Source organism: Amblyraja radiata, chromosome 4, assembly GCF_010909765.2.
Source record: "Amblyraja radiata isolate CabotCenter1 chromosome 4, sAmbRad1.1.pri, whole genome shotgun sequence".
In the NCBI taxonomy this organism is placed as follows: Eukaryota; Metazoa; Chordata; class Chondrichthyes; order Rajiformes; family Rajidae; genus Amblyraja; species Amblyraja radiata.
In genome coordinates this window covers 84,741,771-84,768,481 of record NC_045959.1, presented here as the reverse complement: position 1 = coordinate 84,768,481, position 26,711 = coordinate 84,741,771, and the positions used below count along the sequence as shown (strand labels likewise).

The window sequence follows — 26,711 nt, the reverse complement described above, 5'->3', positions numbered from 1 at the left end:
CTTGGTTAGCAAAGCAAAACTACCTACATTTTAGAAAACAAACAGAATTAAAAAGAAAGCAAAAATAATGCAGGTGAACAAATCATTTCTGCTTCTGCTTCTTTACTGCACAACCGCCAACAGATGGGCTATCTCGTGCAGGTTACGCTTGCAAAAGGGTTATTTAGATTTTTATGTGGACAAGTTTGGTGAGATGACTCATGTCCAAGTTGTCGACCTGTGACTTGAAGAGTGCCATGGTTGGTGCACACCTGGTGGTGTCAGAAACGATGTTCACTCTGGGATCATCCATGGATATAGTGACTATAGATAGCTATTTTTGTTTGCTCTAATTCTAGTATAAATAAAGTGCCTTGGAAATGTCTTGTAGATTTCTGGGTAATAGATTGAATGAGGTGAGATATATTACTGGGGATGATGCCACGAGTCTCCTTGTAGACAGTAAGTACATAAGCGGGCTTTTGTGCGTCTTGACCTCAGCGACTCCCTGCTAAGGCGATTTTACATATTGGTGACACTTGACTGTCTTCGGTAGTCGTTATTAACAAACCGGGCTGCACGCCTCTGAACCTTGTCATGGGTGTCAATGTTATTTTTCTGGTGAGGGTCCAATATTGTCTGGTAATATTCCAACAGTGGGCGGACAAGTGCTTTGTACGCTACCTCCTTATTGGGTTTGTCACAACCAGATAAATTTCACCGGAGAAAACCCAAATTTCTGTTTGCTTTTGTGGCAATCTGGCTTATGTGTCTGTGAAGGCCATACACTTTGGAAAAGCAATTAAAATAGGAAATTGCTGAAATGTATTCACTGAACTATGGAATTGTAAACAAGTGAAATTTATATTGGGACTATTATCAGCCTTTACTGTCCAAGGAGTATGTATGTGACAGATGGAAGGCAGAGGAGATTAAATGACAAGGGAGATGTGAGAACAAGGTGAAAGAGAGGGCTGATGGAAAAAGGAAAGGATTAAATGGCGCTATTGTTTGAGCTTGTATTGAATTTCCTTGAAACACAGCCGGAGACTGAGAACAGAAGTTGGGAGAGTAATGGAGAACGAAAGAGATTTCTGAAATAATTAGCTTTCGACGTTAAACAAATGGAACCCTGCGCAATCAGTGGCCGTAAAAACAGTGACTCCAATGTTATGAAACAGCACTTCCTAATAATAGGTATGTTGCAAAACTTACCTTCAGCGGCGCTGCAGTTCTGCCGCTGCCCGTGTGCGCGACTTTGGCGCCTTTGAGAGGGGGGGGCGGGTTTAAAACGCCGTTTTCTCTAGGCTGTTGAAATCAATGTTGTTCAGCCTACTTAGTTGCTGATGAAAAATCACTGCGAAATTCGTTCGCTGCAGCTATTTTAAAACTAAATTGGGTTGTTTAATTGTTATAGTAGATTAAAAATCATCCTCTAAAGCCGCGAACGCCGACAACGGGACGGATCTTATGTAGGGGACAAGGCAAGGTAGGTTGTTTATTTTTACATTAAAAAGGGCTTCTTAAGATCCCTTTATTCAAAATTTTAAGTTGCGAATACGTGACTTGGGGGCCCATTCAATCCCGCAGTATCTTTCATGCCGCATATGGGCTTCAAATCCACCGCAATGGCAACGTTCCAAACCATCACGTTCGAGAAAAACCCACTCGCAAGCTGATTTAAATGGTCATTAATTTACAGCAATTGAACACTAAATCCCTTCCATTTGTCAATGAGATTTAAAAATCATGTTTTATTGTGAATTCTTGTGTGAATGTTCTTTGGACACTTAGGCTATTTAAAAATGTTAATCTTTTCTTAAGAAATGGATAGATGTTTAGATCTAGTAATTGAATTTTGGAATTAGCTACAATTGGGTAACTAACTAATTATATGCTTTAATTTCAGGTCATCCAAGTAAGATTGTTTAATATTTGTTTCAGAATGCTTCTATCTATAATAACTGAAAATGTCTTTCAGTTCTCTTATTTTTTAATAAAGTTATGGCCATTTCACTGTCCTTGATCACAACTTTTGTGTTAAGTCAATGGAAAATCAAAACGGAACAAGATGCTAATTTCCGAGTATGAAAATGGCCATAACTTTTTTAATACTGAAGATATGAAAGTGAATTAGGTGTCAAATTAAACTTCTTTTTATGCTTTATCTGATGGGATAAATTGCAGACTAGATTTTTTAAATCTCAAAATATTGTAACATTGCTACTAATAACAAGTATTAAGTTCTACAGCATAATTTCCTAATTTGCTTTAATGAAGAGCATATTTCTTGGAGATTGCAGCTCAATCCTATTTTAATACATGAAACTTCCTCAGAGATATAAAAGTAATGTGTTTACAAAAGTCTGAGATTTTACATTTTTCATGATTCCGACATCAGTAATTCCTTGCGTCTGTCATTTTCTTGTGTTCATTTCCTTCTCGAAGAAAATGCTTCAGGCCAAGTGAAATCTAAATCTAAAGTCTAAAGATAACAGAGTTTAAAACCAAATAAACAAGCTGCACCCCGCACAGGGTCTCATCGTCACGCCAAAAAAAAAAAACAAGGGGCGATCATCAGCAGTTTGGATGGAAGATTGACAAATAGATAGAATTAAACACTTACGATGTCTAACGGCTGTGGATCGCCGTGCACAGGATCCGAAGGATTTTGCACAGGGCTGTGCTTTTTTTCAGGCAGTAGTGAGGGGGGGGTAAAGAATGGCAACGCTTCCACTCCAGCTCCGGGATCAGGCACGCAAATTCCGCCACGCATGGGGAAGGTGAGTTGGCACGGCCGTAGCCTCCCTTCACATACACCGCGTCTCACAGAAAACAAAAAGAAAGTTTCCTCAGCAAATCACCTGACAACTTCTTTTTGTTCAAAGGATTCTGGGAATGTCGGCTGTTTATTTTAGTTTCCATCAGCCCACGAAAACACCCTTATTTCCCCCTTCCCAACATCATTTCCTTCCAGAACAGCTCAGCTGTTCACGGTGCCGATTCGCCACCTCCTGGAGAAGCAAACGAAAAGCCGGTTCGCGCCCCGCAAACACACGCAGTGCAACGGGCGCGCTCACGAGAGGGCGCGCGCTGCAACGTCCTGCAGCGTGACGTAGAGGGCGCTCCGCGGCCGGCCTGACCTTCGACGCATGCGTTCGCGTGCGCGCCAATTTAAACGGGCGGAGGCGCCGCCGTGCGCGGCCCCGCTCTTTGTTGGGGTGCGCGGCCCCGCTCTTTGTTGGGGTGCGCGGCCCCGCTCTTTATTGGGTGCCCGAGGCGTCGGGAACGCACACGGGTAGGTGGACTGTGTACATACAACATAATTCCGTAAAGCAGACACACCTGGAAATGGTCACAAACGATGTCAAAGGATCGTCAGATATTCAGCTGATCGGCTGGCATATGGATAGTGTAACGCATCGCAGATGAGCGTTAGTGGTAATAATAATAATAATACATTTTATTTAATGGGCGCCTTTCAGACATCTCAAGGACACCTTACATAGTAATCGGAATAACATATAATCGGAATATAACAAGTAATAAAGACATCACAGAGACACAAATTAAAAACAGAATTCAATCCAAAAACAGAAAATCAAAAACACAGTGTGAAGAGAGAGATGCGGCAGCCAAAGCGCGCCAGCGTCCACTCTCTCTTAACGGCAGCCATCTTGGACACAGACATACAAGACTACAATTAGACAAAAAAAAAAAAAAAATCATCCCCCCACAATGTCCAGTCCCCACCCCATGTTCACCCCAAAGTCAGGCCTATTAAGGCCACCGCAATTGCCTCTACGGAGGCCCGATGTCCCTGGCCGTTCTCACCGGGTGGTCTTGCCCCGGCGTTGGGAGAGTCCTTTCGGCAGCTGGGCCACCTGGAACGGCCGCTTCCTGGTTGGAGCCCGCGGCTGCCGAAGCCGACAAAGCCGCGCCGGTTTGGAGCACCCAGGCTCCCGATGAAAAAGTCGGTGCCGCCTCTCCGCACTGCCGCCTCTCCGCTCCGCAGACCCGCAGCCCGGAGATGTTGCTCTCGGCGGTCCAGCTCGCCAGAGCTCCAGCGCGGCGACCCAGGCAAGGCGTCGCCCGCTCCGCTCCAGCGCTCCAACGCTGAGCCGCCGCCGAGGCCGAGGTGCTGGGCGGTCCCCGCCAGGAAACGGCGCTCCAAGCCCGCAGGTAGGCCACGAGGACGGGTCGATGATGTAAACTTCTGACACCATGTAATGAGTCGACTCGAACACACATCAAGATACAACACATCTATCTATCTATCTATCTATCTATCTATCTATCTATCTATCTATCTATCTATCTATCTATCTATCTATCTATCTATCTATCTATTAAAACTGTGTGTGTGTGTGTGTGTCTCTCTCTCTCACTCCCCCTCTCTCTCCCTCTCCCCCTATCTGTCCCTCTCCCACTATCTCGGCCTCTCCCCCTCTCCCTCCCTCCCCCTCTCTCTCCCACTCCCCCTCTCTCTCCCTCTCCCCTCTCTCTCCCTCTCCCCCTCTCCCTCCCTCTCCCCCTCTTCTCCCACTCCCCTCTCTCTCTCTCCCCCTCTCTCTCTTTTCTCTCCCACCCCTCTCTCTCTTCTCACTCTCCCCTCCCTCTTTCTCTCCCCCTACCCCCCCTGCCCTCCCCTAAACCACCTATCCTCCACCCCTCCCCTAGCCCCTACCCTCCACCCCCCCCCCCCCCCCCCCCCCCCCCGACAAGGTATCAGTGACATTTTTACATATTCCGGTAGAGATTTACCTCATGATTTCAAAAATCCCATCATCTGAAAATTTGATTTCTTATTTCCCGAGTTATTTCTTCCAATTCTTCACAATCTGACATCTTTTTAAAATCTTTAAAATCTAACAAGCTGAAGCGACCTGGATGACGTCACAATGCCTCTGTTGCTCTCGCTCACAGTCGGCCGGCTGTCCGCAGCGCAGTGCCCAGCCGCATCGCCCAGCCTCTGAACACGAAGTACGCTCGCGTCTCGGCTCAGGTTTTCCAAGAGACGCCGAGAGCTTTGTAACAGAGTTGGGCCCTGTACCACAGCTCTCTCTTTCTTTCCCCAGGCTCTCTCCGCTTTTCGCAGCAACCTCGTTCGTCCGGCTCCCCTCCTCCTCTCCCCCCTCCACCTCTCCCCCCTCCTCTTCCCCCCCCTCCTCTCCATCACTCTCCCCTCTCCTCCCTCCCCTTCTGCCCCCTCTACACCCCCTCCTCTCTACCCTCCACTCTCTCTCCCCCTCCCTCCTCCCTTCCCCTCTACGCCCCCCTCTCTCACTTCCCCTCCTCTCTCCCTCCCCTCCCCCCGCCGCCCACCCCTCCCCAGTACCCCCCCCTCCACACCCCCTCCCCCACCCCCTCTCCCCTCCATCCCCTCCCTTTCCCCCTCCCCCTACTTCCCCCTCCCCCTACTCTCTACCCCCCCTCCTCTCTCCCCCTACTTTCTCCCCCTCTTCTACCCCCCTCCTTTCTCCCCTCTACTCTTTCTCCCCTCCCCCTCTCCCTCCCCCTCCTCTCTCTACCCCCTCTACCCCTCCTCTCCTCCCCCCTATCTGCCCCCTCCCCTCCACCTCCCTTCCACTCTCTCCCCTTCCTCTCTCTCCCCCTCCCTCTCCCCATCCCCCTCTCTCCCCCTCCTCTCTCTCCCCTTCCCCCTCTCTCCACCCTCCTCTCGCTCCCCCTCTCCCCCTCCCCCCACCACTCCCCCTCCCCCTCCACCCCCGTGTGTGTGGGTGGAGGTTAGTGTGTGTGTGATGCCGCAGCCCCCCCACCCTCGCAACTACCCGTTGAGGGGACAGGACCCAACGGGTCCCCCTTGGTCTAGTGCACTTATAAAACTCTGATTGTTTATATATTTGCTTGTGTGTGATTCACATCTCGAAAACCCGACGCACTAATGGTGACATTTTTACATATTCCGGTAGAGATTTACCTCATGAAGTTGAAAATCGCCTCATCTGAAAATTTGGTAAATTATTTCTTCAGTGCCTCTTCAATGCCTCTGCTCCTCGTGGTGAGCGGTGCAGCCTGCTGGCCACTGTTTCCCATGAGCTGTGAGTTACGTGACCCCCACAACCGCATAACTCGCACTCCGACGGCCAACCCGAGAGTTGCCGAGGAGCACCTGAGTGCAGCCGGACGTAGCGCCCGCCCGCCCACAGCCCAGCAGCCCCCCCCCCCCCAGGGCTCTGGATTGAGAACCCGAGAGGAGCACCCGAGTGATGACGTCGCAAAGAGCGACACGCATTACGCTCCTGCCTCGGCTCGGCTTTCCCGAGAGCTGCCAAAAGCTTTGTCTAGAGTTGGGCCCTGCACTACAGCTCTCTCTCTCTCTCTCTCTCTCTCTCCCCGGGCTCTCTCCGCTTTTTGCAGCACCCTCGCTGGCCCAGCTCCCCTCCTCTCCTCCTCCTCTCCCCCCTCTACCTCTCCCACCTCCTCTTCTCCCCCCCCTCCTCCTCTCTCACCCTCTCCTCTCCTCTCTCCCCCCTCCTCTCTCCCCCATCCTAAATGGTGGCCGATTAGGAAAAGGGGAGATGCAGCGAGACCTGGGTGTCATGGTACACCAGTCATTGAAAGTAGGCATGCAGGTGCAGCAGGCAGTGAAGAAAGCGAATGGTATGTTAGCTTTCATAGCAAAAGGATTTGAGTATAGGAGCAGGGAGGTTCTACTGCAGTTGTACAGGGTCTTGGTGAGACCACACCTGGAGTATTGCGTACAGTTTTGGTCTCCAAATCTGAGGAAGGACATTATAGCCATAGAGGGAGTGCAGAGAAGGTTCACCAGACTGATTCCTGGGATGTCAGGACTTTCATATGAAGAAAGACTGGATAGACTTGGCTTATACTCGCTAGAATTTAGGAGATTGAGAGGGGATCTTATAGAAACGTACAAAATTCTTATGGGGTTGGACAGGCTAGATGCAGGAAGATTGTTCCCGATGTTGGGGAAGTCCAGGACAAGGGGTCACAGCTTAAGGATAAGGGGGAAATCCTTTAGGACCGAGATGAGAAGAAACTTTTTCACACAGAGAGTGGTGAATCTCTGGAAATCTCTGCCACAGAGGGTAGTTGAGGCCAGTTCATTGGCTATATTTAAGAGGGAGTTAGATGTGGCCCTTGTGGCTAAAGGGATCAGGGGGTATGGAGAGAAGGCAGGTACGGGATACTGAGTTGGATGATCAGCCATGATCATATTGAATGGCGGTGCAGGCTCGAAGGGCCGAATGGCCTACTCCTGCACCTATTTTCTATGTATCTATGTCCTCTCTCCCCCTCCACTATCCCCCCCCTCCCTCCCCCCAGTGTTTGGAACGTGGATGGTGCCAGGGGACTTTGTGCCTGTTTTTCTGGTGAAATAAGGTGTTTGTAATCACCAGGTTGTGTTCAGCACATTTGTTCCATTGGCATTAACCTTGCCAACTCCTTCCTTGCCTATTGTCCAGAGCCTATGATCTTTCCCGACTCTGGCATTCAAGTCAGGGGTGCGGAGCCCTATTGGGAACAATTTTGGTGAGCCCCAGGTTGCCAGCCAAGGTTGATCAGCCCAGTTATTTAGTATATATTATGAAATTTTACACTGAGGTGCTATGGATTATACACTGTCTGAATCTCTCCTGCTCCCGTTTGACTGTCAGTACCTCCCCTGGCTTCCAACCTTTACCGTAGCAGCTAATTACCATTAAACTGCATTATGTGATTGGACACAATGTAGCAATGTTACAAAATTTTGAGATTTTTAAAATCAAGTCTGTAATTTATCCCATCAGATAAAGCATAAAAATAAGTTTAATTTGACACCTAATTCACTTTCATATCTCAAGTATTTAAAAAGTTATGGCCATTTTCATACTCGGAAATGAGCATCTTGTTACCTATTGATTTTCTATGGACATAACAAAAAAGCTGTGATCGTGAACAGTCAAAAGCCCATAACTTTCTTAAAAATTAAGAGAACTGAATGAAATTTTCAGTTATCATAGATTGAAGCATTCTGAAACAAATATAAAATAATCTTACTTGGATGACCTGAAATTAAAGCATATAATTAGTTAGTTACCTAATTGTAGCTAATTTCAGACTTCAATTACTAGATCTAAACATCTATCCATTTCTTAATAAATGATTAACATTTTTAAATAGCCTAAATGTCCAGATAATATTCACAAATAATTCACAATAATACATGATTTTAAAATCTCATTTACATTAATTTATAGACCAAATGGAAGGAATTTAGTGTTCAATTGCTGTAAATAAATGCCCATTTAAATCAGCTTTCCAGTGGGTCCCTGTGGAACGCGCTGGTTTAGAACGTTCACATTGCGGTAGATTTGTGCCCCAAATGCCGAGAAAAATACTGCGGGATATAATGGGCCCAAAATAAGCTACTCGCAATATTAAACTTTGTATAAAGGGATCTTTAGAAGCCCTTTTTAAAGTAAAAATATACAGCCTAACTTCAATTATTTGCTTTATGAGACCCTGCGGTTGCTGGCGGTCGCGGGTTTAGAGATTGATTTTTAAACTACTATAACTATTATACGAGGCCTTTAAAACTAATAATAGCTTTTGCGACGGGGTCTTCCAGCGATTTTTCGTTAATAATTAACTAGGCTGAACATCTTCGATTTGAACAGCCTAGAGAAAATCGCGTTTTAAACCCGCCCCCTCTAAACGGCGCCAAAATCGCGCACACCCGCAGCGGCAGATTTTCAACGACGCTTCAGGTACGCTTTGCAACATACCTACACAATGCCCTTGGAAACAGCGACTGATTGGACGGGAGGAAACCTATTTGTTGATTGGACGGGAATTTTAAGGTAAGCTGGTTGGTGATTGGACGCAACCCCGTTAGAGACAGCGATTGATTGGCCGCCAAATAATCAGGCACAAAATAATTGACAAATAGGAAAACAAAAATCGCTGGTCAGAGCGAACTCAGTGGATGATCTGGCTGTATCTCCAAACTAAACAGTATAACATGCAGGTACATTCATTTAAAATAAAATTCAGTAATTATTTCACATGATTTCTCACTGTGTAAAGCTCAGTATCTGACCAATTTCTGTTTATCACGTCTGGTCTGCCCTGAGCATTTTTCTCTCCCAAAACAGTTCATATCTAGCAATACGATCAACGAACCAGACAGCAGTTGGACGCAGTCATGCGATTATCAAGCGATTGATAAGATTTGATGGAGCACCCTGAGCTTTTTTGCACTAGAATTTTTTTTTTTTTTAGTAAAGGTGCAGTAAACGACAAGAGTGAGCAGCTGATTGTGAGTCAGATCCCTGCTGATTTCTTCCAGCAGTTTGTATTGTACTTGTATTGTATCCAGGGTAAGGCGGGAGAATGAGGGCCAGGGCAGTTTACTGTTCTGGATGTCAGATGTGGGAGGTCATGGAGTCGGATAGCCCTCCAGACGTCCACATCTGCGCCAGGTGCATCGAGATGGGGCTCCTAAGGGACTGTATTAGGAACCTGGAGCAGCAGCTCGATGACCTCTGTCTGGTCAGGGAGAGTGAGGAGGTCATAGAGAGGAGTTATAGGGAGGTGGTCACTCCAAAACCACGGGAGACAAACAAGTGGGTCACGCTTAGGAAAGGCAAGGGGCAGAGGCAGGGACTAGTTAGTACCCCAGTGTCTGTACACCTTGAAAATAAGTACTCCTGTTTGAGTACGGTTGGGGGGAACAGCCTGTCTGGGGGTAGCGACAGCGGCCGGGCCTCCGGCACAGAGACCGGCCCTGTTGCTCAGAAATGTAGGGAAAAGAAGAGGAGGGCAATAGTAATTGGGGACTCTATAGTTAGGGGGTCGGATAGGCGATTCTGTGAACGCAGTCAGGAGACCCGGATGGTAGTCTGCCTCGCTGGTGCCAGGGTCTCGGATGTGTCTAAACGCGTCCAAGATATCCTGAAATCAGAGGGAGAGGAGCCTGGGGTCGTGGTACATATAGGTACCAATGACATAGGTAAAAAAAGAGAAGAGGTCCTGACGGGAGAATTTAGGGAGTTGGGAGGAGAGTTAAGGAAAAGGACCAAAAAAGTGACTATCTCAGGATTACTGCCTGTGCCACGCGACAGTGAGAGTAGGAATGGAGCGAGGTGGAGGATAAATGCGTGGCTGAAGGATTAGTGCAGTGGGCAGGGATTCAAGTTTCTGGATCATTGGGACTTCTTTTGGGGAAGGTGCGACCTGTACAGAAAGGACGGGTTGCACTTGAACCCGAGGGGGACCAATATCCTGGCGGGGAGATTTGCAAAGGCTACTGGGTAGACTTTAAACTAGAATGGTTGGGGGGAGGGACTCAAATAGAAAAAGCTAGTAGACAGTGTGAGGCAGGAGGCAGAGAAGGGAAGCACTCGGACCCAAAATCTAGGGGAGAAAGAAGAAAAAGAAAATAAACAGAGAATAAGAGGCGGTGGGTTTCTTAAATGTGTATATTTTAATGCTAGGAGCATTGTAAGAAAGGTGGATGAGCTTAGAGCCTGGATTGACACCTGGAAGTATGATGTTGTGGCGATCATGAAACATGGTTGCAGGAGGGCTGTGATTGGAAACTAAATATTCCAGGATTTCGTTGCTTCAGGTGTGATAGAATTGGAGGGGCAAGAGGTGGAGGTGTTGCATTGCTTGTCAGGGAAGATATTACAGCAGTGCTTTGGCAGGATAGATTAGAGGGATCATCTAGGGAGGCTATTTGGGTGGAACTGAGAAGTGGGAAAGGTGTAGCAACACTTATAGGGGTGTATTATAGACCGCCAAATGGGGAGCGAGAATTGGAAGAGCAAATATGTAAGGAGATAGCAGATATTAGTAGTAAGCACAAGGTAGTGATTGTGGGAGATTTCAATTTTCCACACATAGACTGGGAATCGCATTCTGTAAATGGGCTGGATGGTTTGGAGTTTGTAAAATATGTGCAGGATAGTTTTTTGCAGCAATACATAGAGGTACCTACTAGAGAAGAGGCAGTGCTGGACCTCCTGTTAGGAAATGAGACAGGTCAGGTGGCGGAGGTATGCGTTGGGGAGCACTTCGGGTCCAGTGATCACAATACCATTAGTTTCAATATAATTATGGAGAGGGTCAGGACTGGACCTAGGGTTGAGATTTTTGATTGGAGAAAGGCTAACTTTGATAAGATGCAAAAGGATTTAAAAGGAGTGAATTGGGACATTTTGTTTTATGGGAAGGATACAGAAGAGAAATGGAGGACATTTAAAGGTGAAATTTTAAGAGTACAGAATCTTTATGTTCGGTTGAAAGGAAATAGTAAAAATTGGAAAGAGCCATGGTTTTCAAGGGAAATTGGACACTTGGTTCGGAAAAAGAGAGAGATCTACAATAATTATACGCAGCATGGAGTAAACGACGTGCTTGAGGAGTATAAAAAATGTAAAAAGAATCAAGAAAGAAATTAGAAAAGCTAAAAGAAGATATGAGGTTGCTTTGGCAAGTAAGGTGAAAGTAAATCCAAAGGGTTTCTACAGCTATATTAATAGCAAAAGGATAACGAGGGATAACATTGGTCCATTAGAGAGACTGAGTGGACAGATATCTGCAGAGCCAAAAGAGATGGGGGAGATATTGAACAATTTCTTTTCTTCGGTATTCACCAAGGAGAAGGATATTGAATTATGTGAGGTAAGGGAAACAAGTAGAGTAGCTATGGATACTATGAGATTCAAAGAAAAAGAAGTACTGACACTTTTGAAAAATATAAAAGTGGATGTCTCCAGGTCCTGACATGATATTCCCTAGGACATTGAGGGAAGTTAGTGTAGAAATAGCAGGGGCTATGACAGAGATGTTTCAAATGTCATTAGAAACGGGAATAGTGCCCGAGGATTGGCGTACTGCGCATGTTGTTCAATTGTTTAAAAAGGGTTCTAAGAGTAAACCTAGCAATTATAGACCTGTTAGTTTGACTTCAGTGGTGGGCAAATTAATGGAAAAGATCCTTAGAGATAATATATATAAGCATCTGGATAAACAGGGTCTGATTAGGAACAGTCAACATGGATTTGTGCCTGGAAGGTCATGTTTGACTAATCTTCTTGAATTTTTTGTAGAGGTTACTAGGGAAATTGATGAGGGTAAAGCAGTGAATGTTGCCTATATGGACTTTAGTAAGGCCTTTGACAAGGTTCCTCATGGAAGGTTGGTTAAGAAGGTTCAATTGTTGGGTATTAATGCAGGAGTAGCAAGATGGATTCAACAGTGGCTGAATGGGAGATGCCAGAGAGTAATGGTGGATGGCTGTTTGTCAGGTTGGAGGCAGATGACTAGTGGGGTGCCTCAGGGATCTGTGTTGGGTCCACTGTTGTCTATCATGTACATCAATGATCTGGATGATGGTGTGGTAAATTGGATTAGTAAGTATGCAGATGATACTAAGATAGGTGGTGTTGTGGATAATGAAGTAGATTTCCAAAGTCTACAGAGAGATTTATGCCAGTTGGAAGAATGGGCTGAAAGATGGCAGATGGAGTTTAATGCTGATAAGTGTGTGGTGCTACATCTTGGCAGGACAAATCAAAATAGGACGTACATGGTAAATGGTAGCAAATTGAGGAATGCAGTTGAACAGTGGGATCTAGGAATAACTGTGCATAGTTCCCTGAAGGTGGAATCTCATGTAGATAGGGTGGTAAAGAAAGTTTTTGGTATGCTAGCCTTTATAAATCAGAGCATTGAGTTGGGATGTAATGTTAAAATTGTACAAGGCATTGATGAGACCAATTCTGGAGTATGGTGTACAATTTTGGTCACCCAATTATAGGAAGGATGTCAACAAAGTAGAGAGAGTACAGAGGAGATTTACTAGAATGTTGCCTGGGTTTCAGCAACTAAATTACAGAGAAAGGTTGAATAAGTTAGGTCTTTATTCTTTGGAGCGCAGAAGGTTAAGGGGGGACTTGATAGAGGTCTTTAAAATGATGAGAGGGATAGACAGAGTTGGCGTGGATAGGCTTTTCCCATTGAGAGTAGGGAAGTTTCAAACAAGGTGACATGACTTCAGAATTAAGGGACAGACGTTTAGGGGTAACATGAGGGGGAACTTCTTTACTTAGGGAGTGGTAGCTGTGTGGAATGAGCTTCCAGTAGAAGTGGTGGAGGCAGGTTCGATTTTGTCATTTAAAAATAAATTGGATAGGTATATGGATGGGAAGGGAATGGAAGGTTATGGTCTGAGTGCAGGTAGATGGGACTAGGGGAAAATAAGTGTTCGGCACGGACTTGTAGGGCCGAGATGGCCTGTTTCCGTGCTGTAATTGTTATATGGTTATACAGGGTATTAGGGTTAAGTTATTGAATTTATTCATTTCTCATTTGTTCTCATACAATCTATGAGTATTGTGTTTACACAGCTGTTATGCTGCTGCAAATAAGAATGTCATTGTTCTGTTGTAGGTACACATGACAATTATACAATCTTGACTCCACTCTTCACTCATGCATTTGTGCAATAGAAAACGGGTAACCATTGCACTCTGCGGCAAGTTAAAAAGAGTCAGCAGTTAGTCAGGAAGTGACTATTCGCCTCCAAAGAGCAACCCTTTGTTAGGTGGCTTCACTAAATGGTGTGATTCAATATTCCTCCAGCAGTTTGTTTTTGTTTGCTCAAGATCTGCAGCATCTGCAGTCGCTTGCGATTTAATACTATGTTCCGCTGCGGTCTAACTAATGGATGGCTCATGCTGAAGCACACGCAGAATTGAAATGCTAATACGACAATTAGCAAGAATATTGAACAATACAGTAACACGTAGCTCAGAGGACACTGGAGTTTAATTTTACAAATCCCCATTTTCACGAAGCAAGTCACTTTTGGCAACGATACCAGTATTTAAGAAGTCAGACTTTGCATTGATCACTTGAAAATAAATCAGTGGTTAACTGGCAATGTAAACGTGATGGTGTGCCTGCCACCAAAGCAGCAGGGACCGTGAGACAAAGGTGGGGGAGAGGGAGATGAATGTGGATGGATAGGGGGTGAAACAAAAAGATAAAGAGCTGGTTTCAGTCCAACAGCAGTACAAAACTTGCAACAGCTGGTCACAGGGCTAAGAGGCTGAAGTGAATCACTTCAATCCCGGTCTCTGCATTATAAGTGCAACATGAACAGTGATGGAAATGGGTTTTAGGAACTAGGGGTACGCTAAGGTCCGTGAGGCTGAGGTTGGGAAGGAGGGGTGGGGGGGGGGGGTGGTAGATGCTATAAGCCCCCCGTGAGAAATGTTATTTCTCTGAAATTTAAGATAGACATAAAGCTGGAGTAACTCAGCAGGACAGGCAGCGCAGCGACTCTGGAGAGAAGACCCTTCTTCAGACTGAACTGAACTCTCATCAGTGAGAGTACTTGTGATTGTGTGAAGAAGAGTCTCGACCAGAAACGCAACCCTCTCCCCAGAGCCCATGCCCCGTCCCGCTGAGCCACCTTCAACTTCCGAGCCAAACAAAAAACACAGAGTGCTGGAGGAACTCAGCGGGCAAGGTGGCTGCCTCACCCGCTGAGTTTCTCCAGCATTTTTGTCTACCGCAAATCGTTAATGATTCCGGGAATGCCGAGGCGACAGGGTGAGAGAGAGTGAGAGAGAGCTAGAGAGAGATGAGATGGGGAGCGGGAGAGAGAGAGCGCACACGAGAGAGAGAGAGGGAGAGGGAGAGCGAGAGGGAGGGAGAGAGCGAAAGACAGAGAGACACAACGTGGGTCGGTAGGTGAATGACTAACCTGCACACCAAGAAGCCCTTTCTTGCAGTCTGGAGCCCTCAATCATGATGGTGAGTTTTAAGAAATTCTCAACGTGTCATCAATGCATCGATCTACATTCCTCAGTAAATGTAATTGTGTTTTGAACAAGTATTAATGACACCGCGTGAATTTTATTCAAAGGAACGCGGCGTCATTAATACTTGTTCAAAACACAATTACATTTACTGAGGAATGGATCGATGCATTGATGACACATTGTACAACTACTTGGTAACTACTGGCTGTTAACTAGTGCTAACAGGTGCTAACAGTAGTAGTTAACGAATTGTTTATGTCTGATGGCCGTGCAGCAATTGTTATCCATGTTCATTTAAAAAAAAAATCAGGATGGCGAATGTTTTTTTAAAAATCTTTATTTAACAAAGCAAATTTGTATTTCCTTACGAAATACGGAACATTAGTGCGGGGCCCCCCTTAGGCGCGGGGCCCAATTGGGAGCAATCGGTCCAATCAGCTTAAGGCCGGCCCTGATTGAAGCCTCCTAAGAGAATGAACTTGTCATAGTTGGGAACAGATCAAAGGACGTCGTCAAGTTGGGCATAGAAGTTCTCCTTTACTTCGTCTTCAACATCCAGAGTTGGAGCATAGGCGCTGATGATGGTGGTGTATTGGTTCTTGACGAGCTGAATTCGTAGAGTCATAAGACATTCGTTGATTCCCAGTGGTTGCTCTGTCAGCTTCTGAAGTAGGCTGTTTCGGATGGCAAAACCTACTCCGTGGATCCTCGGTTGTTTAGGATCAAGACCATTCCAGAAAAAGGTGTATTGACCTTGTTCTTCCTTTAGTTGCCCTTCTCCAGCTCTGCGGGTCTCACTCAGAGCAACGATGTCAAAGCTGAATTTTCGGAGTTCCCGAGCAGCAAAGGCGGTTCTTCTCTCTGGTCGGCCTGAGTTTGGGTTGTCCATCAGAGTTCGTATATTCCAAGTTCCGAGTTTCATAGTTTCGCTTCCTTGATGGTTTTCGACCACCTGATGGTGATCCCTCTGGATGCGCCTTTCCAGACAGGACGAAGCGAAGCAGACTATTTTTAGGGCACCTTTTCTAGCCCCTTCCCAGTTCAGGGTGAGCAGAATGGATCCTAAATAGGGCTGCTCAGACATGAATACTGCTACCGAACAACTTTTCTGCTTCTGTCCAAAGTTGAGCGATTGAATCAAATATTCACCGCTTCCGTGCCGGTTCTTGACTAGGAGCTTCCAGCCATCACGTGGACTGCTCCCGTTGCCCTTCCCCGATCGCCGAAAGTCTTGAGACGTTTTGTGCTGCTCACAGAACGAAGACGCCTGTGCATGTGTTTGTTTAACGTGTCCTTGATGTTGCACTCCAAGAAGCACACGGTCCTTCACAAATTAATCAACTAACTCCAATGGCAAGGGAACCAAGATGATTGGAGCTGATAGATCTGTTGCAGCCTTCATCCACCTTCACAGACGCTGAGTTCAAGATAACTTTGTCCACCTGGTCCGCCATTGAGGTCTTGTAGGTTGGATCGTTTTTAGTCTGGACCCTCATCCTCGACCTTAGCGCCATGGGTGGCCCTACCAGAAGCCGGTGCTTCCGACGGCATCGCTCTCGGAATCATGGGGACACGCAAGCTTCTTCACCACGACAAGGTAAACGATCCGAAGAGGCGGATGAAATGATCTTGAACTCAACGGCTGTGAAGGCGGATGAAGGCTGCAACAGATCTATCAGTTCCAATTGTCTTGGTTCCCTTGCCATTGGAGTTAGTTGATTAATTTGTGAAGGACCATGTGCTTCTTGGAGTACAACATCAAGTACACGTTAAACAAACACACACACAGGCATCTTCGTTCTGTGAGCAGCACAAAACTTCCTATAGTTATAAGAATATTATGAAATACTAAGCCGCTTTCATCGGCAACAGAACACTGAAGGATTTTTCCTAACTGAAAGAGTTGTTTTTGCTTGACAGAAAGCAAATATATATCCTTTCAATGATATGGTAGTCCCATAATCTGCAGGTGGAGTTTTTTGATTTAATAGAATCATCAATTTATTTCTGATTGAGCATTGCTGACTCTGGGTCATTGCTGGCTCAGAGAGCAAACAAAATATATCTTCCACCAAGTCAAAAAGAAATAATACAATCTCTCGTTGGCATAGAAGTAAAAGTAAGTCAGCAAGGCGGTTAGGGGGTGCCGTCCTGTGTGGTATGGCTACCCAGCCTGCAGCTTTCCGTTTTTTCTCTCTTTTTTTTATTTTTAGTTAGTTGAGATTTTTTGTTCTAGCCTTTTTTATGTGGGGGGGGGGGGGGAAGGGGGAAACTGTTTCCTAGGGTCCCTACCTGGTCGGAGAGGCATCTTTTCTCCGTGCTGCACCGTCGACCCGTCCTCGCGGCCTACCAGCGGACCTGAAGCGGCGTTTCCTGTCGGGGACCGCCCAGAACCTCGGCTTCGGCTGGAGCGCTATCGCGGAGCGGGCGATGCCTTGCCCAGGTCGCCGCGCTGGAACTCCGGTGTGCTGAGACCGCCGATAAAAACATCGCTGTGCTGCGGGGCTGTGGAACGGCCAGCTGCGGGCGGCGGTGCTGACTTTAACATCGGGAGCCTGGGATCTCTCAGCGAGATCACCAGTTGTGGAGCTCCATCCGGCGCGGCCTTGTTGGCTTCGGAAGCCACGGCCTCCAGTACGGAAGCGGCCGTTCCAGGTGTCCCATGCCGCTGTGAGGATTCTCCCGATGCCAGAGCACCATCACCCGGCGAGCACGGCCTGGAACATCGTGGCCTCCGTGGAGGCAACTGTGGAGGCCTCAATAATCCCGACTATGGGTGAACTGGGGATGGGGACTGGACATTGTGCCTTCCCTCATAATGGGAACCATTGTGGGGGGATGTTTTTATGTTTAAATTTCTTTATTACTGTTATGTCTGTATTCTTTCTTTATGTGCTGCATGGCAAGAAGCACTACACCTACGTGTATGTGACCAATAAAATAACCTTTGAACCTTTGAACCCTTTACCACAACAACCATGGTAAATCATTATCTGAATTGTTGAAATCGCAGACAGGATACTGTTAAGAAAATCTGATGCTCCGTTAGGTACTGATGAAGTTAATTTTCCAAGCTTGTACACTATCGAGAACAAGACAGAATGGAATACATCTCCAGCTTGCTGGTAAAATACAGTACAAAGACAGAAACATCAGCAACAACATTGAATGAAGTTGTATAACACAGGAAACTACAGTTATTAAGTCACTGACATAGCATGCCAATTCATGGCAGAGGGGCATGACAATATCCAAGTCCACAAAATGGAAACACATCTGACTACTTCACCATTATCATGAATAGGGCTTTAAATGGGTAAATAGTAATAGTTTTGACATTTTTTATCCAAAATGTTTAAGAAAAGAGGCAGAAAAAAATCAAAAAATAAATTAATATTTCAGCAAGAATCAATTAGAATCAATTTATTATATCCATTCATACATTATTTCACATTGTTGTACAGGTTCACTTACTGGATTTATATTTCTGTGTTGAAGCATAATTATATCTGGGCAGCAAAAGGATTGTAGGTTGAACATAATTGCAATATATGCCATGGTATTGAGGTTAAAGTGCAATTAGGAAACTGGGAAACTCAAGGTACAACAATCTTTGGAGACTTGGAGAACCTTTGCATATTTAGTTGACCTCAAGATGCTCCCTGACGAGCCCAATACGTTTTACGCACGCTTTGATAGGGAGAACACTGATGTGCCTTCCCGAGCCCCCATTCGCCGTGATGGCATTTCAGTCACAGTCACAGTCACAGAGGGCGACGTCAGAAGATCCTTCAGGGGGGTGAACTCTCAGAAAGCGCCTGGACCTGATGGTATACCCGGCTGTGTTCTAAAAACCTGTGCGGACCAACTGGCTGGAGTTTTTACGGACATTTTCAACCTCTCACTTCTGAGGTCTGAGGTTCCCACCTGCTTTAAAAGGGCATCAATAATACCGGTGCCCAAGAAGAGCAAGGTGACGTGCCTCAATGACTATCGGCCAGTGGCACTAAGGTCTGTGGTGATGAAGTGCTTTGAGAGGTTGATTATGGCGCATATCAAATCCTACCTTGACAAGAACCTTGACCCACTGCAGTTCGCTTACCGCCACAACAGATCAACGGTGGATGCGATCTCACTGGCTCTCCACTCCGCTCTGGACCACTTGGACAACAGCAACTCATATGTCAGGCTGTTATTCATTGACTACAGCTTGGCGTTTAACACCATCATCCCCTCCATGCTGGTTACCAAGCTCTCAGATCTGGGTCTCTGCACATCCACTGCAATTGGATCCTCGACTTCCTCATCCACGGACCACAGTCTGTTCGTATTGGTGGAAATGTGTCAGACTCGATAACAATCAGCACGGGAGCACCTCAAGGCTGCGTGCTCAGCCCCCTGCTGTACTCACTCTATACTCATGACTATGTAGCTGGACATAGTGCAAACTCCATCATCAAGTTTGCCGACGCCACCACTGTAGTGGAGCAAATCACTGATGGTGACGTGTCAGAGTATAGAAGTGAGATTGACCAATTGACCAAATGGTGCCAGCACAATAACCTGGCTCTCAACACCAGCAAAACCAAGGAACTGATTGTGGACTTTGGAAGGGGTAGGATAGGGACCCACAATCCCATTTATATCAACAGGACGATGGTGGAAAGGGTCAAGAACTTCAAATTCCTGGGCGTGCATATTTCTGAAGATCTTTCCTGGTTCCAGCACACTGATGCAATTATAAAGAAAGCACATCAGCGCCTCTACTTCCTGAGAAGATTACGGAGAGGCTGCCAACATCATCAAGGACCCACACCATCCTGGCCACACACTCATCTCTCCGCTGCCATCAGGTAGAAGGTACTGGAGCCTGAAATCTGGTACATCCAGGTTCAGGAACAGCTTCACCACAGCCATCAGGCTATAAAACTCGCCATCAAACAAACTCTGAACTATGACAGCCTATTACGCTTTATCTGTTTATTTATGTGAATATGTATGGTCTATGCTATATAGACACACTGAACAGTTCTGTATTTATGCTGACAATACTCTGTTGTGCTGCAACAAGCAAGAATTTCATTGTCCTATCTGGGACACATGACAATAAACTCTCTCTTGACTCTTGACTCTCTTGAAGATCTCACTGGTCATAGGCACGTGCCGAACACATATTGCCGTAATATCAAGTGCTTATGTGTGATTCTAAGCAATGAGGAGGAGGAGGAGGACATTCTTCAAGCTTTCCATATTCACACGTGAAGTGACTATCTTATTGAATTCGAAGGTAGACACAAAATGCTGGAGTAGCTCAGCGGAACAGGCAGCAGCTCTGGAGAGAAGGGATGGGTGTTTTGGAGTGACGTTTCGGGAATGAGTGATGTTTCAGTCTGAAGAAGGGTCTCAACCTGAAATGTCACCCATTCCTTCTCTCCAGAGATACTGCCTGCCCACTGCGTTACTCCAGCATTTTGTGTCTGTCTTCAAAACTAAAAGGCAACAGGGAATAGGATAGAAAACTGCAACTCCCACAATCCCTTGCAGTGTAGTAGAAATTTGAAACAGATGTTCCCATAATGCTTCGGCACTTAATACTTTGCATAGTGTTTAATTTTCAGCTTTACCTGATCATCCACCATGTCACCAGGGTTTGGGGCAATCATACCTATTAAACCTATTTTGACTTAACCTATATACTGATTATCAAAACTTTGGAGTAAGAGCAATGGACTCTCTCTCATCTGCTACTTTCCTCCCTCTGGCTTGACAATCTGCAACTTTTCAATAGACAATAGGTGCAGGAGTAGGTCATTTGGCCCTTCGAGCCAGCACCGCCATTCAATGTGATCATGGCTGATCATCCCCAATCAATACCTCGTTCCTGCCTTCTCCCCATATCCCCTGACTCTGCTTTCTTTAAGAGCCCTATCTAGCTCTCTCTTGAAAGCATCCAGAGAACCTGCCTCCACCACCCTCTGAGGCAGAGAATTCCACAAACTCACCACTCTCTGTGAGATAAAGTGTTTCCTCATCTCCTTTCTAAATGGCTTACTCCTTATTCTTAAACTGTGACCCCTGGTTCTGGACTTCCCCCAACATCGGGAACATGTTTCCTGCCTCTAGCGTGTCCAAGCCCTTAACAATCTTATATGTTTCAATGAGATATCCTGTCATCCTTCTAAACTCCAGAGTGTACAAGCCCAGCTGCTCCATTCTCTCAGCATATGACAGTCCCGCCATCCTGGGAATTAACTTTGTAAACCTACGCTGCACTCCCTCAATAGCAAGAATGTCCTTCCTCAAATTAGGGGACCAAAACTGCACACAATACTCCAGGTGTGGTCTCACTAGGGCTCTGTACAACTGCAGAAGGACCTCTTTGCTCCTATATTCGATTCCTCTTGTTATAAAGGCCAACATGCGATTCGCTTTCTTCACTGCCTGCTGTACCTGCATGCTTACTTTCATAGACTGATGTACAAGGACCCCCAGCTCAAGATTCAAGAGAGTTTATTGTCATGTGTCCCAGATAGGACTATGAAATTCTTACTTTGCTTCAGCACAACAGAATATAGAAGGCATGAATACAGAAAATATCAGTGTGTCCATATACCATTATATAAATATATACACACATAAATAAATAAAACAGATAAAGTGCAAATAAACTGATAATGGGCTAATAATGTTCAGAGTTTTGTTTGCGTTGAGTTCAATAGCTTAATGGCTGTGGGGAAGAAGCTGTTTCTGAACCTGGACGTTGTCGTCTTCAGGCTCCACTTCCTTCTACCTGAAGGTAGCGGGGAGATGAGTGTGTGGCCAGGATGATGTGGGTCTTTGATGATGCTGCCAGCCTTTTTGAGGCAGCGACTGCGATAAATCCCCTCGATGGTAGGGAGGTCATAGCCGATGATGGGCAGTGTTTACCACTTTTTGTAGTCTTTTTCACTCCTGGGCACTCAAGTTGCCAAACCAAGCCACGATGCAACCGGTCAGCATGCTCTCTATGTGCACCTGTGGAAGTTAGAGAGAGTCCTCCTTGACATACCGACTCTCCATAATCTTCTCAGGAAGTAGAGGCACTGATGTGCTTTCTAAATAATAGCATCAGTGTTCTCGGACCAGGAGAGATCTTCAGAGATGTGCACACCCAGGAATTTGAAGCTCTTGACCCTTTCCACCATCGACCCATTGATATAAACGGGACTGTGGGTCCCCAACCTATCCCTTCCAAAGTCCACAATCAGTTCCTTGGTTTTGCTGGTGTTGAGGGCCAGGTTATTGTGCTGGCACCATTTGGTCAGTTGGTCGATCTCACTTCTATACTCTGACTCGTCCCCATCAGTGATACGTCCCACAACAGTGGTGTCGTCAGCGAACTTGATGATGGAGTTCGCACTATGACCGGCGACGCACTCATGAGTATAGAGTGAGTACAGCAGGCACGTGCCGTCAGGGTAGGCAAGGTAGGCACTGCCTACCCTGACTAAAATTATGACATGGTAATCATTAAATATAAATAGTAGAAGCATGGGAGAATTATGCCTATCTAAGAGATCGATCTCTTAGGTAGGCATAATTCTCCATGCCTTTCAACCACAGCACTTGTAACATGTGAAAGTCTGTGCAGCCCACGTGCGGACCGCGCTGCTTGAAGCCGTCAATTTCAAGCGAAGCTGAAGGCAGCAGAAATTCTGCCTTTGCTGTACTGCAAGTTTCTTGGCGGGTTTTTCAAATATGGATTGCCATTATCTGAAGGGTATGTTAGGAAGCAAAGAGAGAAGAATGGAGTTCATGTACCAATACTGTGGTAAGTACATTTCTAGGTACTTTATGTTTTTAAATACTGTATTTCCCAGGGTGGGTGGGGGGAAGAGCTCCTCTCACAATGTTTGAGGAGTCTGGCCCGGGTAAAGTTGCGGGGAAGGCAGGAGCGTTGTGAATTAGTTCGGGTGGCTGCCGCAGCGCTCCGAGCACGGACAGCGGAACTGGCCGCCACTTCCGAGGAAGGAAGTAGCTCGGGTGACTGCGAGCGGCCGCTGGGACCAGACAGCAGAACCGGCTGCCACTTCAGCCCCTCACCTCTGGCAGTGCACTCCATCTAAACACCTCTCTCCTGCCGCTCGCCGGCTGGTTTCCCGCAAATCCTTAAATTCCGACAGCGCGCTCAAGGGACCAATTGAGGTTACTCGGCTTTGCGGGAAGCAACTGACATGAGTGAAGCCGGCGAGCGGCAGGTGAGAGGTGTTCAGCCGGTGAGCACTGCCAGAGGTGAGCGAGGACCAGCAGAAGGCGCTGAAGTGGCAGCCGGTTCTGCTGTCGGGTCCCGGCGGCCGCTCGCAGTCACCCGAGCTGCTTCCTTCCCTGGAAGTGGCAGCCAGTTCTGCTGTCCGTGCCCGGAGCGCTGCGGCAGCGGTGAGTGAGTCTGACATGATATCCGACCTTCTCCTTCTCAACACTCCTGCCCTCCCCGTATCTTTAACCCCTGGCACAGACTCTCCACACGCTGTGAAAGGAACTCTCCCTCCAATTGGTCCCTTGAATTAGTATTGTCATTCAATAAGATGACAACTGATTCAATGTGCTCCCGTTTTTCCCACCATCTCTCCACCTGCCTTCATCCTCCGCCCCCCACCCATTCACTAATTAAAAAATGAAGGAGATTTAGAAGCCTTGGGCAATTTGAATTGTTACTTATTTTTATTTTTTATTTTTAGGGAGAGAACAATCTGCGCATGCACGGTTTAAGATTTATTTTAAAAGCCGCCTGCCTACCTTGAGTAATTACTCACGGCATGTGCCTGGTACAGAGTGAGTACTCTGTTGCCCCTAGATCCCGTTGTGCTTCCCCTTTTCCCAACTTGATGCCATTTAGATAGTAATCTGTCTTCCTGTTTTTGCTACCAAAGTGGATAACCTCACATTTATCCGCATTAAACTTCATCTGCCATGCATCTGCCCACTCACCCAACCTGTCCAAGTCACCCTGCATTCTCATAGCATCCTCCTCATAGTTCACACTGCCACCCAGCTTTGTGTCATCTGCAAATTTGCTAATGTTACTTTGAATCCCTTCATCTAAATCATTGATGTATATTGTAAATAGCTGCGGTCCCAGCACCGACACTTGCGGTACCCCACTAGTCACTGCCTGCCATCCTGAAAGGGACCCGTTAATCCCTACTCTTTGTTTCCTGTCTGCCAACCACTTCTCTATCCATGTCAGCACTCTACCGCCAATACCATGTGCCTTAATTTTGCCCACTAATCTCCTATGTGGGACCTTATCAAATGCTTTCTGAAAGTCCAGGTACACTACATCCACTGGCTCTCCCTTGTCCATTTTCCTAGTTACATCTTCAAAAAATTCCAGAAGATTAGGCAAGCATGATTTCCCCTTCGTAAATACACGCTGACTCGGACCGATCCTGTTACTGCTATCCAAATGTGCGGCTATCTCATCTTTTATAATTGACTCCAGCATCTTCCCCACCACTGATGTCAGGCTAACTGGTCTATAATTCCTGTTTTCTCTCTCACGCCTTTCTTAAAAAGTGGGATAACATTAGCTACCCTCCAATCCACAGGAACTGAACCTGAGTCTATAGAACATTGGAAAATTATCACCAATGCATCCACGATTTCTAGCCACTTCCTTAATACCCTGGGATTCAGACCATCAGGCCCTGGGGATTTATCAGCCTTCAGTCCCATCAGTCTATCCAACACCATTTCCTGCCTAATGTGGATTTCCTTCAGTTCCTCTTGTCACCCCAGATCCTCTGGCCACTACTATATCAGGAAGATTGTTTGTGTCCTCCTTAGTGAAGACAGATCCAAAGTACCTATTCAACTCATCTGCCATTTCCTTGTTCCCCATAATAAATTCACCTTTTTATTAATTCACCTTCAACGGTCCAACTTTGGTCTTAACTAATTCTTTCCTCTTCACGTACCTAAAGAAGCTTTTACTATCCTGCTTTATATTCTTGGCTATCTTACCTTCGTACCTCATCTTTTCTCCCCGTATTGTCTTTATGGTTATCTTCTGTTGTTCTTTAAACATTACCCAAACCTCTTGCTTCCCGCTCATCTTTGCTACGTTGTACTTCTTCGCTTTAATTTTTATACTGTCCCTGACGTCCCTTGTCAGCCATGGCCGTCCCTTTCTCCCCTTGGAATCTTTCTTCCTACTAGGAATGAACTGATCCTGCACCTTCTGTATTATTCCTAGAAACACCTGCCATTTTTGTTCCACTGTCATCCCTGCTAGTGTATCTTTCCAGTCAACTTTGGCCAGCTCCTCCCTCATGGCCCCATAATCCACTTTATTCAACTGCAACACTGACACCTCCGATCTACTCTTCTCCCTCTCCAATTGTAGATTAAACCTGACCATGTTATGGTCACTGCCTCCTAATGGCTCATTAATCTCGAGGTCCTTTATCAAATCCGGTTCATTACGTAACACTAAATCCAGAATTGCCTTCTCCCTGGTAGGCTCCAATACAAGCTGTTCAAAGAATCCATCACGAAGGCACTCTGCAAAGTCCCTTTCTTGGGGTCTAGTACCAACCTGATGAACATCTTGAACATCTAGTCATGTTCTCCTTTAATGCTGTCTGAACTGCTTAGTTAAGCCTCTGTCCCACTTAGGGATTTTTTTTGGCGACGAGGCTGTCTCCACATGGTCGCGGGGTGACACCTGTATGGTCGTGAGTAGTCTCCTCAAGTCGCCTAAAGAGTCGTAACGTTTTTCTGGTCGCCGCTGGATTTTGAAATGTTCAAAACCTTTCGACGACTGTGGGCTTGACGTAGCTTGTCTTCTCCTGTCGTAGGTGCTGTCGTAGGTTGTCGCCAGGTGACATTGGTTGTTGCCGGGTGCTGACCAGTGAATTCCATTGGCGACTACCTACGTCAATCGGCGACTGAATTGTCTGGTTGACGTAAGTTGACTTTGGTTGTCGTAGGTGAACGTCCTAATAGGTCGCCAGTTGTCGGTAGCTTGCCGTAGCTTGACGTCGTCTGGGTGGTAGGTTGTCGTAGCTTGTCGTAGACATTGTCGTGGGGGGGGTCCAGTCGCCGCTGTTTCAGCGACCTGATAGAACTGTGACAGTCGCTGGCAGTCGCTGAATAAATTGCCTTAGTGGGACAGGCCCTTTAGTCCTGCACGTGTCCTTTTGTGTATTTACCAGCATCTGCAGTTCTTTGTTTCAGGAACAATATTAATATGCAGAAACAAGGAACTGGGAATGCTGTTTTGAGTCTTATTTTAATGTTAATGTACATTGTGTTCTCAATTGAAACATTTCCTCCTAATTTAGTGTAATTAATTCTCTCCTCGGGTGTATGATAACTTTCATTTAATAATCTCTCCATCGGGTGGCGCCACCGCGGTGGCTGCCTCGCCAACAGTCTGTCAGTCCCAAAGATCTTATAGCAGAGCAAGATAGACCACTCCTCCGAAATCCAATGGACTGACGTGTAGTACGTGACGGAACGTCACGGCCGCCATTTCTTTAAGCGACACGCGACTTCCGGTATGCCACCCGCTGTGATCCAAAGCAAAGATTATAGAGCTCCTCTATAATCTTTGATCCAAAGCAAAGATCCTCGAGTATCTTGTAGCGGGAACAGCCCCCTCCTTTGCGTTGTATTGTGCAGTTCCCCTTTAACACACATTGCACAAAATTAAATTTAACGTATATATATTTTATATATTTATATGAATGTGTGTCTGTGTGTGAGAGGCAAGTTAGAGATAATAAAGTTTATTCTCATGGATCAGAAGCAACTTTGATTTAAATAATCACTATTAATTCATTTGTCTTGTAAGATGATGTGCATAAACCATAAAGGCAATTATATATATAATTATATAGTAATAATAAATATATGCAGATATATATATTTATACACATACATATA

The 26,711-nt window shown here is 46.1% G+C and overlaps 1 protein-coding gene across 8 annotated transcripts in view; it reads right to left on the bottom strand.

Moving 5' to 3' along the window:
* dennd3 (DENN domain containing 3) overlaps positions 1–3,013 on the bottom strand; it is a 108,162-nt gene extending 105,149 nt beyond the window's left edge. For 3 of the 8 annotated variants that reach the window (XR_004411781.1, XM_033019920.1, XM_033019925.1), the window contains exon 1: positions 2,606–3,013. The gene's annotated coding sequence lies outside the window, so the exon portion shown is untranslated. The remainder of the gene's footprint in view (positions 1–2,605) is intronic. The other 5 variants (XM_033019924.1, XM_033019923.1, XM_033019926.1 and 2 more) reach the window with 3 other exon arrangements.
* Between the last annotated feature and the right edge of the window lie 23,698 nt (positions 3,014–26,711).